The sequence below is a fragment of the Bos grunniens genome, chromosome 3 (genome assembly GCF_055505025.1).
Source record: "Bos grunniens cultivar Pamir isolate PY7600 chromosome 3, Bosgru_T2T1.0, whole genome shotgun sequence".
In the NCBI taxonomy this organism is placed as follows: Eukaryota; Metazoa; Chordata; class Mammalia; order Artiodactyla; family Bovidae; genus Bos; species Bos grunniens.
In genome coordinates this window covers 76522472-76535714 of record NC_141167.1, presented here as the reverse complement: position 1 = coordinate 76535714, position 13243 = coordinate 76522472, and the positions used below count along the sequence as shown (strand labels likewise).

The 13243-nt window shown below is 37.0% G+C and overlaps 1 long non-coding RNA gene across 1 annotated transcript in view; it reads right to left on the bottom strand.

Annotated features, from left to right (window-relative positions):
- Nucleotides 1–11002, bottom strand: part of LOC147375870 (uncharacterized) — a 45725-nt gene extending 34723 nt beyond the window's left edge. The window contains exon 1 of the long non-coding RNA XR_015160553.1: nucleotides 10959–11002. This is a non-coding gene — a long non-coding RNA (uncharacterized LOC147375870). The remainder of the gene's footprint in view (nucleotides 1–10958) is intronic.
- Between the last annotated feature and the right edge of the window lie 2241 nt (nucleotides 11003–13243).

Sequence of the window (13243 nt, the reverse complement as noted above, 5' to 3'; positions counted from 1 at the left end):
TGTGCATGCATACATAAGATTATGGTTGGTATACGGTTTAGTACAAATAACAGTAAAAGGAGTAAAAAGGAAACTTGGTGGGAAGAGAACTAACTGTAAGCAGTATCAGTGAATCCAAGGTTCAGCTCAGTTCAGTTGAGTTGCTCAATAGTATCTGACTCTTCGTGACCCCATTGACTGCAGCACCCCAGGCTTCCCTGTCCTTCACCAACTCCTGGAGCTTGCTCAAACTCAGGCCCATTGAGTTAGTGATGCCATCCAACCATCTCATCCTCTGTTGTCCCCTTCTCCTCCTGCCTTCAATCTTTCCCAGCATCAGGGTCTTTTCAAATGAGTTAGTTCTTCGTATCGGGTAGCCAAAGTACTGAAGCTTCACTTTCAGTATCAGTCCTTCCAATGAACATTCAGGACTGATTTCCTTTAGGATTGACTGGTTTGATTTCTTGCATTCCAAGGGACTCTCAAGGGTCTTCTCCAACACCACAGTTCAAAAGCATCAGTTCTTCTGTGCTCAGCTTTCTTTACGGTCCAACTCTCACATCCATACATGACTACTTGAAAAACCATAGCTTTGACGAGATGGACCTTTGTCAGCAAAGTAATGTCTCTGCTTTTCAATACTCTGTCTAGGTTTGACATAGTTTTTCTTCCAAGGGGCAAGTGTCTTTTAATTTCATGGCTTCAGTTACCATCTGCAGTGATTTTGGGGCCCACCCAAATACTCTGTCATTGTTTCCATTGTTTCCCCATCTATTTGCCATGAAGTGATAGGACCAGAAGCCATGCTTCATTTTTTGAATGTTGAGTTTTAAGCTAGCTTTTTAACTCTCCTCTTTCACTTTCATCAAGAGGCTCTTTTAGTTCCTCTTCCCTTTCTGCCATAAGCGTGGGTTCATCTCCATATCTGAGGTTATTGATATTTCTCATAGCAATCTTGATTCCAGCTTGTGCTTCATCCAGCCTGGTATTTTGCATGATGTACTCTGCATATAAGTTAAACAAGCGGGGTGATAATATACAGTTTTGACATACTCCTTTCCCAATTTGGAACCAGTCTGTTGTTCCCTGTCCGGTTCTAACTGTTGCTTCTTGACCTGCATACAGATTATCAGGAGGCAGGTTAGGTGGTCTGGTATGCCAGTCTCTTGAAGAATTTTCCACAGTTTGTTGTGATCCACACAGTCAAGGTCTTTGTCATAGTCAATGAAGCAGAAGTCAATGTTTTTTCTGGAATTGTCATGCTTTTCTATGATCCAACAGATGTCAATATGATCTCTGCCTTTTCTAAATCCAGCTTGAACATCTGGAAGTTCTTGGTTCATGTACTGTTAGAGCCTAGCTTGGAGAATTTTGAGCATTACTTTGCTAGCCTGTGAGATAAGTGCAATTGTGTGGTAGTTTGAACATTCTTTGGCATTCCCTTTTTCTATGATTGGGATGAAAACTGACTTTTCCAGTCTTGTGGCCACTGCTGAGTTTTCCAAATTTGCTGGCATATTGAGTACAGCACTTTCACAGTATCATCCTTTAGGATTTGAAATAGCTCAACTAGAATTCCATGACCTCCACTAGCTTTGTTTGTAGTGATGCTTCCTAAGGCCCAGTTGACTTCACACCCCAGAATATCTGGCCCTGGGTGAGTGATCACACCATCATGGTTACCTGGGTCATTAAGATCGTCTTTGTATAGTTCTTTTGTGTATTTTTGCCACCTCTTCTTAACATTTTCTGCTTCAGAAACCAAGGTAGTGAAATGTTAAAGAAAACAGGAACTGTCAGAGGGATCAAATGCAAGAAGGCAATCAAGTAGGGGAGGACTGCCAAAGTCCATTGGCTATGTCAACTGTTGCTATAAATAAATTCAGACTGCATTTGCTTGAAGTGTGAATGGAAGGTGAAAAAGTAGACATAGTTTGTATACATCTTTTATCAAGAATCTTAAGAAGAGTAAAAGAGATAGAGTGAGTCTACAGAAAGTAGCCAGGAAGAAGTGAAAATTAAATATTCAGGAGGAAGACTTGCTGGAGAAGCAAGATCCTAGTGGAACTAAAGAACTTAAAGAGTGATTAGCCTTGAATACAGAGGAGCCTGGTGGGCTACGGTCCATAGGGTCACAAAGAGTCGGACACGACTGAAGCGACTGAGCAGACACACACACAGCCTTATATACGATCACATGAGCCTCTGAAACTAGAATAAAGAGAGAGAGCACGACAGAGAGAGGAAAGGAAACTGAACTTGTCCATAAAAGTATTGTCTTTTTTACAATTTTTTCTTCAAAATGTTATAAAATTATTCCAATTTGGCTCAGTTGCTTAAAATGCTTTAAGGATGTCCTTCTCTTAAATTCACCCTCAGAGATGCGTGGATTTACCACACACACACATGTGCATTTACACATATCTAAGCTTTCTTGTTTAAATGCTGCTTGGAAACTGAGAAAAGTTATTTTGCATCATATGAAAAAATCAAACTGGTAGATAATCCTTGGGCATAAAAAATGCTTTCTAGAGTATAATTATTTACTGGCACAAACATACATTCTAAAAAGTGAGACCCCCAAATATTTGTTGTTTGAAAGCTATTAGAAATACATGGCCTTTTTGATTCAATACTTTAACATATTCATTTGACAAAAATGTATAGAGATTTCACTGTTTGTCAGACATTAACCTAGAGGGTACTTTGATGAATAGAATTCACTTGTATGTGTTCTGATAAATGTATAATAAAATAGATTTCATTAATGTATACTACCTTGATGTGACATCAGTTAAAAGCATTATTTGGCTTAAGTCTTTAACTCTTCTAGCTATTTTATTATCTTTTCTGAAGCATTTAGGCATGACCCTCACTGTCTTAATTTACAGTCATATACACTCACAAGAGAATTCAGCTGAATAGATTCTGTAATCTCTAATGTACTGCTGAAGAATTCTAGGTTCACTGAACTCAACACAGTTTATATATCTCATTATAAGTTTGGAGATATTAAATACCCACATAGGAAAGGGGCTGGCATCAATATACACAGTAGATTTGCTTATTGCTTCATTATGTCTGTGACCCTATGACAATGCTTCCCTCTATTCCATACTGCAGTTTCTCCATACTGCAGTCATGTGGTGAGTCTGCATTTTCCATGAGTTTCCCAGGTGATATTTATGTACCATATAATTTGAGAACCATTCCATTGCTAAAAAGTGTTTGAAATTGCTGGGCAAATGTTGTAAAAAATATTGCATCCTCCAGAGACCATAAACTTTGATTTTGAAGAACTACACCAAGGTGGTAGGTATGACACGGGAACATGCAGGCAGCACAGTGTACTGCCAAGAATACTGATTGTGAATGAAGCAGACTTGAGTTGGACTCCTGTCTACTTCTTTCTGGCTTGTGTGTTTAAGGACAATAATTACTTCTTTGACCCTCAGTTTTCTGCTCTGTAAAATGGTGGCAGTCACTTCCTCATAAATTTACTGAGGGGATTAAATAGTGGAAGGATGGAACTGTCATTTCTTCTTTCTGCTCAAACTTCCTACCAGTTTGAGGCTACAGAAAAAAAGAAGACAAGATAAGGGATGAGGACATGTCAGATCATCCCTTTATGCTAATCTAGGAGAATTCATTTCAGTATTTACCAGAATCCAAAGCAAAGGACCTCGTGGAGGAACCCTCATCTCCACAAAGAAGTAGAAAAGAAATAATCATCTGGGTTTTTTACCCAGCTTCACAACTTAGCAGCTTCATAACCAATATTCAACTATTTATTTTGTCTGAACTTAAATTCCCACTCCTGCAAAACAGACACAATAATTCCTCTTGTTATTGTTTTAGGGATTATACATTATAATGTGTATAAAGCTCTTTGTACCACAGAAACTCTCATCTCTGTCTTTTGAAGTCTTGCTTGGCATTTAGCTGATGCATTTACACTTCAGTTTAACTAAGCCAGGTCTAACAAATTGATAAATCCATCATCATTGTTTTTTTTCTTTAAATAAAAGGCTTGGTGGGGGTTGATGGTATCCAGTACTAGATATGAGCAGAAATGTGTAATACTTTGGTTGCAGTTAGTTTCTTGGCATGGAGTCTAGGAACAAGAAAAAGCAACCTCTAGGAATCCTGAGTGAGTCATGAAATAGACAAGCTGGAGCTAAGTAACCAAATCTAAATTAGGGCAAGGCAAAAGAACAAAATCAAGGGACAAAGCCAAGTTCTGATAGCACAATGAGTGGGTGTATGGAAATTTGGGGTACATATAAAGATGGAAAAGTTAGAGAAATACTCTGGATAAATGAGAACAGATTTTTATAGGAATCTTGAGATGAAGGTAAGGTTTGCATGTCTAAGAAAACAGCCTGCAAATAAGGTCAGACCTGGCGAACTTGTACTCTAATTGGTATATAATTCTGACCTGGAATCCTATTCTTTATCGTTGCAGCCCAGAGACTGGCTAGCCAGCCTGTTGAGACATCCGCCTGCTGTCTGATTCTGGCCCCAGGCTCATGCCAAGATAACTAACTGGAATAGCTCAAGCTTCCTGACATACATTGTTTATATGTATTTGCTTCTGTGGAATACTGCTGATGACACTGGTGAGCATCTTCCTCAGGGAATCTGTCTTTTAGGAAACCTTGACTTGATTCTCCTTCTGACCATGGGTTAATGTCCCAGGCCCTTGGCATTGCTTCCAGCCCTGTTTCTTTCAGTCTAACACCTGTTATTTAAGATGCAAGTGTTAATTACTCTTCTCAAATATTTCTGTTCCTCACCTGGGTCAACAAATGCCTTTAAGTAGATAGATGAACTTAGCCTAAGCTGTCTCTTGATATTTGGATTTCTTAATTGTACTGCAAAACAGATACATTCCTGGGCTTCCCTTGTGACTCAGCTGGTGAAGAATCTGCCTGCAATGTGGGAGATGTAGGTTCACTCCCTGAGTTGGGAAGATCCTCTGGAGAAGGGAAAGGCTATCTGCTCTAGTATTCTGGCCTGGAGAAGGGTCCCAAAGAGTTAGACATGACTGAGCAACTTTCACTTTCACTTTCCCATATCCCCAGACTGCCCCATAAATTACCTCCTTTTCCTATCTCTTAAGTAACTGAGAATATGAGAGGAAAATTCAGTGAAATTTATGGAGGCCTCAGTCTGCCTGCTCATCTTAATTCTTTAATTCTGGGCTACATTTAGAAGCTGGGATCCAATCTGACTAAATTTTCAAATGACCTTTCTACATGCTTTAAAACATGTCAACAAGATTAAACATGGCTTGAAAATGTGAAAGTGTTAGTCACTCAGTCATGTCCAACTCTTTGGGACCCCATGGACTGTAGCCGGCCAGGCTCCTCTGTCCATGGAATTCTCCAGGCAAGAACACTGGAGTGGGTTGTCATTTCCTTCTAAGGGGATCTTCCCAACTCAGGGATCAAACCCAGGTCTCCTGCATTACAAGCAGATTCTTTACCATCTGAGCCACTGGGGAAGCCCTAAACATGGCTTAAATAGATATAATTTTCTCCCAAACCTAGCTAATTTTACTACTCTGGCTCTTCTTCCCTGAAATACAAGATACAAATCCAATTTTAGAAGAGCAGCAATAAATGTACTCAGCAGCTAATGGATACTATTTATTTCTTGAGTAGTATAAAGAATTATACAGTGTTGCATATGTCAATAATACAAATATAGCTTATTGGACAGCATGGAAGAAAGAAGATTTATAGTTAGCACTCACTTTATACAAATTTTATAAGAACTCAAGTTTCCAAATTTAAGATAAATTAGGGAGAAATAATTTGGATTTCAAAATATTGATGTGATTAATGGCAGAATTAAGCAGAGTTCTTTAAAACAGTAAACCACCTAAATGATTGTAAAATATGTTTTTGATTTCCAAATGTCAGTGTGTATTTTTCAGCAATACAAAAGTAGTTTAAATAACATAATACACTTAAAGCATTATATAAACTATGAATAGAGGTCACCTAATGTGAACAGCCAACTGGTTAGAAAAGACCCTGATGTTGGGAAAGATTGAAGGCAGGAGGAGAAGGGAATGACAGAGGACAAGATGGTTGAGTGGCATCACCAACTCAATGGACATCAGTTTGAGTAAGCTCCAGGAGATGGTGAAGGACAGGGAAGCCTGGTGCGCTGAAGTCCATGGGGTTGCAAAGAGTCAGACACGACTGAGCGACTGAACAACAAGAACCCCTTGTGTATCAGATACCTAAAGTGAAAGTGAAGTCGCTCAGTCGTGTCTGACTCTTTGCAACCCCATGTACTGGGATTTTCCAGGCAAGTGGATTGCCATTTCCTTCTCCAGGGTATCTTCCGACCCAGGAATCGAACCCGGGTCTCCCGCATTGCAGGCAGACGCTTTACCGTCTGAGCCACCAGGGAAGCACAGATACATAAGGAACATGCAAATTTACCATTAAATTACATAAAATTTTGAGTCATACTACATTATCTACTTTCAGAACAGAGACAATTAAAATAAGTTCCTTACATATGAATGAGTTCCTTTCTGAGAGCACATTCATAAGTCCAATTTGTTCATGTCCAACAAAGTTAGCCTATGTATCCAACTAACACAATTGCTTATATAGTACTGTACTGTAATCGGTTTATAATACTTTTCACACAAATAATATATAAAAAGCAAACAAACACGAAAAACAAGGAAAACATTTTAAATCTCACAGTACCTTGAAAACTATAGTAGTACTGTATGACAGCTGGCATACAGGGGCTGGCATCAAGTGAACAGCCAAGAAGAGTTACTGACTGGAGTAGAGAGAGGAGGTGGGAGGTGGTAAAGCTGAAGGATCTTCAGCAACAGGAGATGAAGGGCAAGTGGCAACTTCAGTCAAGCCTGACGTTGATGGAATGCATGTTCACATCTTTGAAAGTTTGCAATTTGAAGGTTTGTATGCAGGGTACTTCATCTATCTGATTTTCCCCTCTCCACTGTCTCTTAATTCTTTATAATAGGTGAAAAAAAATGCAGGCACACACAATTTTGTTTTGCTTTGTTTGCATTCATGGCTAGAGAATTTTTTTGGAGTAGGAAAAACATGAAAACAAAAACATCTAGAGGCATACATCTTAAAGAAATAGAATTTATGATAGCACATGTTAAATTTATATGTATGTGCATTTGTATATATAAATATTCAAATTATGATCTAGTTATAATTAAATCACTTTACTGTGCTTTTTATTATATGAACAAAAATATCTGAAAAATAAATCTTACAAAAAACTAATATATAGTTTAGAGCTGCATCTTAATATATTGGTTAAAAGAAGAAATGTTCATAAACTGAGAAAAAACATTTGTGGTGATGCTATAATGATCAGAATGTTAAATCAAGTATGTGATTGATATAAATTTGCTTTCAGTAGATAAATCATAAAAAATTAATCTCATTATTTTATTCTTGTTTTATTACATAAATAAAGGTGAATTTATTCATCAGAGGAACAGAAATTATCAGAAGGGGCTTTTTTAAAAGATGGGTGCTAAAATGTGGATTATGCTTTGCAACAATAACATTGTGGAAAGTAATTGGAATCAACATTTTTCTAGCCTGTGAAGCAAGCTTGTGTTCCTTTCATGAAAAAAAATTTGCAAGGAAGGAGCTTTTAAGGGGTAATTAAAGAGAGTATACTCTTCATGCAAAAACAAGATTTGAGTCAGTGACCATAGTTACAATGGTATATTTATGTATTATTTATGTTTGGGCTCCATAATATATAGGCTTTGTGCACTAACTACTACATGCTTTCTGTAAGCTTTGTTAGTTTTAGAAATGCTTGCTTTTAATTAAATAGCCTTGTCTGATTTACCAAAACTAACTTGTACCTAATAGATCTAATATAGTCTTATCATTGGTAGAAAATAGTCTTCACTGTCCTGTTTTCACAAGTATGACACTGGAGGGTTTAAAAAGGTATAAAAAAAGATCCTGAACTCACCTCCTCCCATAGAATAAACAAATATACAACCACAAATGGGATAATTTCCTCTGAAAGGGACCTGAAAATTGGGTAAATAGAGTCTCCACAACAAAGAACAGCATCGAGACATATAAGAGAAATAGAGATATGAGCTTGTAAAGGGAAAATTCACACTTCAGTCGCAATGATCCACAGCTTGGGAGGATCACAAAGGTAGAGTTATTTTACTGAAGAGTGAGGGATGTGAATTCCACATGAAGCACCCCAAATCTTGGATCCTGCACAGGCGAGATAAGCCCTTCCTCCCTCCGAACATCTGGCTTAGAAAACCACCAGACAACATACAGAACTATAGGGAATGGAAAACCCACTCTTAAAGGTCTCATGCACCACCTTAACTTGACTTGAAAAGAAACGCAAAAACAGCACCCTGAAAAGCAGAGGGACTGTAGGTGGAGGGGACCCACTTACTAATCCTGAAGCATCTGCTGGAAAGACAGGAACCATTGGGATGCTCCCTATGAACTTTGGGGCTTCCCTGGTGGTAAGGAATCTGCCTACAATGTGGGAGACCTGGATTTGACTCCTGGATCAGGAAGATCCTCTGGAGAAAGGAACAACAACCTACTCCAGTATTTTTGCCTGGAGAACTTAGACATTGGTGGCAGTCATTTTACCAACCTCAGGCTACCTTCTTAGTGCCAGCTCTGAAGGAATCCATTTTAGAAATCTCAATCTAATTTGTTAGCATCAGTGGGCACTCTCTGCTGAGAGCCCTGCCTACCTCAGCCACTGCTGGCCAGGTGATAATCCCACCCACTCATATCCAGCAGCTGTGGTGGCTGCCTGCCAGGCATTCCAGGGGTCACCTCCACCCACTAGCACACTGCAGCAGCAACTGTAATCCTGCCACAAGCCAATATTCTTCATGAATATAGATACAAAAATCCTCAACAAAATACTAGCAAACCAAATCCAGCAATAAAAGGTTCACATAACATTATCAAGTGGGATTTATTTCAGGGATGTAAGGATAGTTCAACATCTGCAAATCAGTCAATGTGATACATCACATTAACAAAATGAAAGATAAAATTCAAGTGATCACTTCAGTAGATGCAGAGAAAGCATTTGACCAAACTTCACATTCATTGATGATTAAAAAAACAAATCTCAATGAAGTGAGTGTAAAGTGAATGTATCTCAATATAATAAAAGCCACATATTCAAACCCACAAATAAAATCACACTCAATAGGTTTTAGCTGAAAGTTTTTCTTCTAAGATCAGGAAAAAGGCAAGTTGATTCACTCTCACCACTTTTATTTAACATTGTATTGGAAGTCTTAGCCACAGCAATTAGGCCAAAAAGGCAATATAAGGAATCCTAATTGAAAAGAAAGAAGTAAAACTGTTTCTAGTTGCAGATGACAATATCATATGGAGAAAACATTGAAGATGCCAACAAAAAACTGCTAGAACTAATAAATGAATTCAGTTAAGTTAGAGGAAAAAAAATTGATATACAGAACTCTATGGCATTTCTATACACTAATAACAAACTATCAGAAAGAGAAATTAAGAAAACAGTCTCATTTACAATTGCCTCAAAAGGAATAAAATATTTCAGAATAAATGTAACCAAGAAGGCAAAAGATCTGTACACTGAAAACTATAAGACACTAATAAAAGAAACTGAGAAAGACGTGTAAATGATAGAAAAATATTCCATGCTCATGGATTGGAAGAATTAATATTGTTAAAATGTTCATACTACCCAAACCAATCTATTGATTCAATGCAATTCCTATTAAAATACCAATGCCATATTTCCTGGAACTAGAAGAAATAATTCTAAAATTGGTATGGAACCACAAAAAGTCGAGTTCAAAGAAAATGAACAAACAAAATAAAATTAAAAAAAAAACAACCTCATAGATACAGAGAACAGATTAGTGGTTACCGGAGAGGAAGGGAATTGGGGGTGGGTGAAATTGGTAACTGTATGGTAGCTGGTATCTAGACTTGTGGTGGAGATCATTCTGTAATGAATGGATATGTTGAACTATAATATTAGACACCTGAAACTTATGTAATAAAAATAAATAAAAGCATTATACTATGTGTAGCACTCTAGATAATTTTGGAGGCTCTCAGTCTTTATGCTTTCCAGGAGCATGTAGTCAGATAAGCATGAGAATTCTTCATCTACTTTGTATTTCAGAACAATGTTTCTCCTGAGCAGGCTCATGATTATGTTTCTTCACATTTATGCAACATATCTCTAAGAGATGTTATTTTCATACTCATTATACAGATGATTAGCTGGAACTCAGGGAGGTTAAGTGATTCACACAGTTAGCAAATTGCAGAGCCTGGGCTTGGATTTAGATCTTTCATAATGAACTTCATTTTCTTTCTTCTCTATTCTATGTTGAATATATATTGACTCCTCCACTGCTCCAGTGACAGTTTTGCTATGAATTTATTTGTGCCATGTATTACTTGGACCAATCAATATACTGAGTGAATCCATTTTGATGGGGCATGAATGGCAGAGAGTATGCCTACTGCTAAACTCACTCATCAAAATGTCTCAGTATAGATACTGATAAATATTTACACAAATAAAATTTCAAAATCACATCAGGTTCTGAAAATACTAAAAAGTCCTTCTATTTAAGTTAGTGAACATTTCTAGAGTGCCTAATATGTGATAAAGATGCTGAAAAGATTATATATATATATATATAATATTCCTTATATAGGTCTTTTAAAGAAAATGCTACAGTAAAAAAGAAAATACTTGAATGATCAATAAGCACATAAAAAATACTCAACATCATTGGTTGTCAGAAAAATGCATACTAAAATTCACATTTGCTGGAATTGCTACAATTGACTACTAGAAACATTAGTGAGATTATAGATCGATGTGAACTCTCATATATCCAACCATTTGTTTTCTTTGAAAGTTAAACACATACTTACCCTCTGAGGCAGGAATTCTATTCCTAGGTTTTTACCTATGAAAAATAAAAACATATTTTAACAAGGAGATTTGTATATTTTCAAATGTTCTTATCACAAATTTAAAAAAAATGGTAATTATGCATGTGGTAGTGGATGTTAGCTAAACTTATACAGTAATCATTTCACAGTTTAGACATATATCATTATTTCATACATCTTAAAAGAATACATTATATGTAAATTATATCTTATTAACAATAAATAAATAAAATAATTTTAACAACATTGTTTATAACAAATCAAACCAGGAAACAATTCAAGTGTCCATCAAAAAGAGATATATTCTTACAATGGAATACTACACAACAATAAAAAAGAAATCTGATAATAGTAACAAATAAATCTCACAAACCTAAAGAAATAAAGAAGCTGGATATGAAAGAGTGTATACTATATCATTCCAATACATTAAGATTAAAACAGACAATGTACAGGGATAGAAACCAGAACGATTGCCTGTGGTAGGGTTCAGTTCAGTTCAGTTCAGTCGCTCAGTTGTGTCCAGCTCTTTGCGACCCCATGAACCGCAGCACGTCAGGCCTCCCTGTCCATCATCAACTCCCAGAGTCCATCCAAACCCATGTCCATTGACTCAGTGATGCCATCCAACCATATTATCCTCTGTTGTCCCCTTCTCCTCCTGCCCTCAATCTTTCCCAGCATCAGGGTCTTTTCAAATGAGTCAGCTCTTTGCATCAGGTGGCCAAAGTATTGGTTTCAGCTTCAGCATCAGTCCTTCCAATGAACACCCAGGACTGATTTCCTTTAGGATGGACTGGTTTGATCTTCTTGCAGTCCAAGGGACTCTCAAGAGTCTCCTCCAACACCACAGTTCAAAAGCATTAATTCTTTGGCGTTCAGCTTTCTTTATAGTCCAACTCTCACATCTATACATGACCACTGGAAAAACCATAGCCCTGACTAGATGGACCTTTGTTGACAAAGTAATGCCTCTGCTTTTTAATATGCTATCTAGGTTAGTCATAACTTTCCTTCCAAGGACTAAGCGTCTTTTAATTTCATGGCTGCAATCACCATCTGCAGTGATTTTGGAGCTCAGAAAAGTAAAGTCAGCCACTGTTTCCACTGTTTCCCCATCTATTTGCCATGAAGTGATGGGACTGGATGCCATGATCTTCATTTTCTGAATGTTGAGATTTAAGCCAACTTTTTCACTCTCCTCTTTCACTGTCATCAAGAGGCTCTTTAGTTCCTCTTCACTTTCTGCCATAAGGGTGGTGTCATCTGCATATCTGAGGTTATTGATATTTCTCCTGGCAATCTTGATTCCAGTTTGTGCTTCCTCCAGCCCAGCGTTTCTCAAGATGTACTCTGCATAGAAGTTAATGTGGTAAGGTAAGGATAAAGTTACTCTAAAGTGATGTGAGAAAACTTTCTGGGATCATGGAAATGGCCTATGTTTTTATTTTCTGTTTTTTGCTTGTTTTATAATTTGGAATATATTTTTTATCTATTTTTAAAATATGATTTTGCTGGATTTAGAATCTTTTTTTCCTTTTTAGTTATTTTTTAAAAAAACTTTTTACTGTATTGGGGTATAGCCAATTAACAATTTTGTGATAGTTTCAGGTGAACAATGAAGGGACTCAGCCATCCATACACATGTATCCATTCTTCCCCAAACTCCCCTCCCATCCAGGCAGCCATATAACATTGAGCAGAGTTCCGTGGACAGTAGGTCCTTGTTGGTTATTCATCTTCAACATAGCAGTATATATTCATGTCCATCCCAGACTCCCTAACTATCCTTTCCCCCACCCCTCCTCATCAGCAACAATAAATTCATTCTCTGTTTTGTAAGTAAATTCATTTATATCATTTCTTTTTAGATTCTACATGTAAGAGTAGTCACATGATATTTCTCCTTCACCATCTGACTTACTTGACTTAGTATGACAATCTCTATGTCCATCCATGTTGCTGCAAGTGGCATTAAGAAATGGCTTATGTCTTGATTTTTGTGTTGGTTACATGGATATATTTATCTGTCAAAACTCATCAGTTTGGTCACTTAAGATCTGCATGTTTTCCTCTATATAAATTGTACTTCAATTTAAAAAAATTAATTTTGTAGTAAATTCCTTTGTAAAGAAAACAACCTGTCATGTGTTTTTGTATATTAATAATTAATTTTGAAATTTAATATTTGCTTAAAGTCAGGTGTACCAACCAGACCTAACAAGTACAAATTTTCAATCTCTATTTCTATTAAAGTAGCTTCA